The following is a 5,763-nucleotide window of genomic DNA, read 5'->3' on the forward strand; positions in this document are numbered from 1 at the left end:
TTTGAAAAAATAGGGATTGAAGGAGTCCTACCAAACTCCTTTTATGACACAGATATGGTACTGATACCTAAACCAGGTAGGCTGAAAACAGAGAAAGAAAATTATAGACCAATCTCCCTAATGAATATTGATGCTAAAATCTTAAATAAAATATTAGCAAAAAGATTACAGAAAATTGTCACCAGGATAATACACTATGACCAAGTAGGATTTATACCAGGAATGCAGGGCTGGTTCAATATTAGGAAAACTATTAGCATAATTGACTATATCAATAACCAAACAAACAAAAACCACATGATCATCTCAATAGATGCAGAAAAAGCATTTGATAAAATCCAACATCCATTCCTAATAAAAACACTTGAGAGCATAGGAATAAATGGACTTTTCCTTAAAATAGTCAGGAGCATATATTTAAAACCATCAGTAAGCATCATATGCAATGGGGAAAAACTGGAACCTTTCCCAGTAAGATCTGGAGTGAAGCAAGGTTGTCCACTATCACCATTATTATTTAATATCGTATTAGAAACACTAGCCTCGGCAATAAGAGTCGAGAAAGATATAAAAGGAATTAGAGTAGGCAATGAGGAAACCAAACTATCACTCTTTGCAGATGATATGATGGTATACCTAGAGAACCCCAGAGATTCTACCAAAAAGCTATTGGAAATAATTCATAATTTTAGCAAAGTAGCTGGCTACAAAATAAATCCCCATAAATCCTCAGCATTTTTATACATCACCAACAAAACCCAACAGCAAGAGATACAAAGAGAAATTCCATTCAGAATAACTGTTGATACCATAAAATATTTGGGAATCTATCTACCAAAGGAAAGTCAGGAATTATATGAGCAAAATTATAAAAAAGTCTCCACACAAATAAAGTCAGACTTAAATAATTGGAAAAATATTAAGTGCTCTTGGATCGGCCGAGCGAACATAATAAAGATGACAATACTCCCTAAACTAATCTATTTATTTAGTGCTATACCAATCAGACTTCCAAGAAAATATTTTATTGATCTAGAAAAAATAACAACAAAATTCATATGGAACAATAAAAAGTCGAGAATCTCAAGGGAATTAATGAAAAAAAAATCAAATGAAGGTGGCCTAGCTGTACCTGATCTAAAATTATATTATAAAGCAGCAGTCACCAAAACCATTTGGTATTGGCTAAGAAATAGATTAGTGGATCAGTGGAAAAGGCTAGGCTCACAAGACAGAATAGTCAATTATAGCAATCTAGTGTTTGACAAACCCAAAGCCCCTAACTTCTGGGAAAAGAATTCATTATTTGATAAAAACTGCTGGGATAATTGGAAATTAGTATGGCAGAAATTAGGCATGGACCCACACTTAACACCATATACCAAGATAAGATCAAAATGGGTCTATGACCTAGGCATAAAGAACGAGACTATAAATAAATTAGAGGAACATAGAATAGTTTATCTCTCAGACTTGTGGAGGAGAAAGAAATTTGTGACCAAAGATGAACTAGAGACCATTACTGATCACAGAATAGAAAATTTCGATTACATCAAATTAAAAAGCTTTTGTACAAATAAAACTAATGCAAACAAGATTAGAAGGGAAGCAACAAACTGGGAAAACATTTTCACAGTTAAAGGTTCTGATAAAGGCCTCATTTCCAAAATATATAGAGAACTGACTCAAATTTATAAGAAATCAAGCCATTCTCCAATTGATAAATGGTCAAAGGATATGAACAGACAATTTTCAGAGGATGAGATTGAAACTATTACCACTCATATGAAAGAGTGTTCCAAATCATTATTGATCAGAGAAATGCAAATTAAGACAACTCTGAGATACCACTACACACCTGTCAGATTGGCTAAGATGACAGGAAAAAATAATGATGAATGTTGGAGGGGATGCGGGAAAACTGGGACACTAATGCATTGTTGGTGGAGTTGTGAACGAATCCAACCATTCTGGAGAGCAATCTGGAATTATGCCCAAAAAATTATCAAATTGTGCATACCCTTTGATCCAGCAGTGTTTCTATTGGGCTTATATCCCAAAGAAATACTAAAGAAGGGAAAGGGACCTGTATGTGCCAAAATGTTTGTAGCAGCCCTGTTTGTAGTGGCTAGAAACTGGAAAATGAATGGATGCCCATCAATTGGAGAATGGCTGGGTAAATTGTGGTATATGAATGTTATGGAATATTATTGTTCTGTAAGAAATGACCAGCAGGATGAATACAGAGAGGACTGGCGAGACTTACATGAACTGATGCTAAGTGAAATGAGCAGAACCAGGAGATCATTATACACTTCGACAACGATATTGTATGAGGACATATTTTGATGGAAGTGGATTTCTTTGACAAAGAGACCTGAGTTTCAATTGATAAATGATGGACAAAAGCAGCTACACCCAAAGAAAGAACACTGGGAAACGAATGTAAACTATCTGCATTTTTGTTTTTCTTCCCGGATTATTTATACCTTCTGAACCAAATTCTCCCTACGCAACAAGAGAACTGTTCGGTTCTGCAAACATATATTGTATCTAGGATATACTGCAACATATCCAACATATAAAGGACTGCTTGCCATCTAGGGGAGGGGGTGGAGGGAGGGAGGGGGGAAAAAAAATCGGAACAGAAACAAGTGTCAATATAATGTAATTATTAAATAAAAAATTAAAAAAAAAAAGAAGTCTTTCTGGATACCTCCAATTGTTAGTATTTATTACCAGTGTATATTTATTTTATATATTTATATGTATATATACATACATGTGCATACATGTGTATGTGTGTACATATATCATTACATATATATATCCTGAATTTCTTACCTGTGAATATGAAAGGTAGTATGATAAATTTGGATTTTAGTTCTGCTTCTGCCACTTCTTGCATGGCTTTGGGCAAGTCCTTTAGGCTCTCAGTTTCCTCATTTGAAAAGTGAAAAGGTTAGATTGGATAGTCTCCAAGGGCCCTTCAAGTTTAAATATTTGATCCTTTACTCCTTTTCCCCTTAGAACATAAGTTCATTTTTGTTATTTTATTTTTATATCCTCAATACCTAACACAATTGGATAACAAACATTTATTAAACATTTACCACATTACTAATTGCTGGGAGTACTAAGAAGTACTTAGAAACAATTCCTGTTTTCAAGGACATTACATTTTAAAGGGGGAGACAAAAGGTAAAGAATAGATATGTGCAAAATACATAAAGAGTCTATGGAAGGCAATCTTAAAGAGTAAAGCTCCAGAAACTGGTCCTTCATAAAAAAATGTTTGATTGATTGATTAGATGCTTAATATATGATTATTGAGCTAATCATTCTGAGTATGCATGTTATATGTGAACATACATGCATGTACATACATTTGTGTGTACTTTGCATATATTTTTGTGTGCGGGCACACAATCTGAGTGCATCTGATATTTGCTGGCTAGCTCCTAGGGACCTTGACATCAATACCCCGCCATTGCACTGCTACAGAAGCAATAAATAATAACCACTTAAGTACTTAAAATTCTCCTACAGCCAGTAATTGATGGATCCAAATTGACTCCTTTCCATCTGTCTATCAATTATAGTGTTTTTCCCCCAATATCCTGTCCTAACTTATTGTTCTCTTCTGTAACTACAAAATCAAAGAGATTTCTCTCGGAATTAATGCTGACACTAGGGCGCCTTGTAAATATCCCTTCAGCCTATTGCACATCCTTCAAAAAGGACCTGAGATATATGGGCTCACACATGCCCTTTGGAACAGAAATAAGGTTCCAATTTATAGGGAGCTGTATGACTTCAAGGTAATCAGCCCCTCAAAAAGAACAAAGAGTGTGAGAGTCTGACAATCAAGGGAGTTTAAGATTTAGGAAATGGAAGGGACCAATGGAAGCCTCTCCTCTGACAGAACCTGATCCCAGAGGAAGGGTTTATCCTAGGTCAATTAATATGTAATAGAGTCAGGATCCAAACCCAACTCTTTTGGTTCTAAATGAACTATGATATACTACTACCACACAAACCATACTGATGGGACTTTTTGGATGGCAGGCAAGATGGACTGCCTCTAATATGGCACTCTCTGGTCCTGATCCTCACATTGGTTTCCCTCTCTCTCTGGACAAGTAAAGGGTTTAGACTTTTCTTACTCCCAAAGTAGTCAGAGATTGAATTCCCATAGACCTTTCCCTTGAAAGCAATCACTCTTCATATCAGGACTAATCTTGCAGGAATCCACTTGTTGCAAATTAAATTGTTCCTGTATGATCTTAGGGAAACCACTTGACCTGCTTGGTCTGTTTTCTCTTCTGTAAAATGGGGAGGTTGAACTAGATGGCCTTTCCAGCTCTAGACCTGTGCAATTCCGATCACTTAAATAATACAAGGTAGGGAGAAAACATAGGAAGGCCCCAGAAAGAGGTAGGAAGTCAGCCTCACATGCAGGTTCATAGGGATGTAATATTGGATATTATATATCTAATGATGTTGATCTATCCCATTTTCCTCACAAGTTAGTAAATCAAGTTAGAAGCAAGAATGATAAAAAGCTGAGATTTCAGCAAGCACCGAGTATAAGAGGAACATTCCCATCACCTCTGTTTGGGTTTCTAGAAGAGTCAATACGTGCACAAAATGCAATTTGTCTCCTGCCTAGAAGAGAATGCAAGAGATCTGGAGGATCAACTCTCTGATCTTAGGCATATTGGCATATTACCAAAAGAATGGAATGGGTACTTGAAATTGGAAAACCAAGAAATAAAATCATTTCTAAATGATAGAGGAGGTGGGCTAGAGGGAGGAAGATTCTCTATAGCAATGGAATCACAGATCCAGGGGAAAACCTGCTAGACCTGTAGTTAGGAGGACCAAATCAGATTGTGTGATTTGGAACAACTCCTTTAACTTCTCTGAGCCTATGAGCTTCAATTTCCTCCTTTGTAAAACAGATATGGAGAAGTTAGATGGCACCAGAGTGCACAGAACCTAGTTCTGGAGCCAGGAAGACTTGTGTTCTTGAGTTCAAATCTGGCTGCAGACATTTACTAGTTGTGTGATTCTGAGCAGGTCACTTAACCCTATTTGCTCAGTTTCCTCATCTGTAAAATGAGCTGGAGAAGGAAATGGCAAGTTGTTCCAGTATCTTTGCCAAGTAAACCCCAAACGGGGTCCCCAAGAGTCAGTATGACTGAACAATAAAAATGGATATAATGATACTTCTGGTATCTACATCAGAGGACAGGGAAACTCAAATCATCAAATATCAAATGAGATGTCAAGTACTTTAACATAGCCACAAACCCCAGCTAGTCTTTGAGCTGGGAATCTCCATAAGATATCTTATTAACTAAACTAAAGCTTCTTACATTGTGGATTACAACCCCATAGTTGTGAAATTGAATATAAGAGTTGTGAAAATTTTGACAACAATAAAACATATCAAATACTCTAACTAAAGTATTTGAAGAGCATGAAAGTGTGGTACCAATGGAGCTCAGATTAAGTGGCAAGACCTAGAAAAAGCGGAGGAAGAGAAGGGAATTAGAGGAAAAGAGAAAGATAGTTGAGGAAAAGGATAGGAGAATAGAAAAAGGTAGAGAGGAAGGGAAAGAAAAGAGAGAAAAGGAAAAAAGTATTTTTTTAAGTACAGAGAGAAGCAGGGGAGCAAAATGCACCTCAGCTTCCTACCCTAGAACCTTGGAAATCTGAGTCAGATCAGGAGCACAGTGTAGAGAACCATGGCAGAAT

The sequence above is a fragment of the Antechinus flavipes genome, chromosome 6, assembly GCF_016432865.1.
Source record: "Antechinus flavipes isolate AdamAnt ecotype Samford, QLD, Australia chromosome 6, AdamAnt_v2, whole genome shotgun sequence".
NCBI classification, from domain to species: domain Eukaryota; kingdom Metazoa; phylum Chordata; class Mammalia; order Dasyuromorphia; family Dasyuridae; genus Antechinus; species Antechinus flavipes.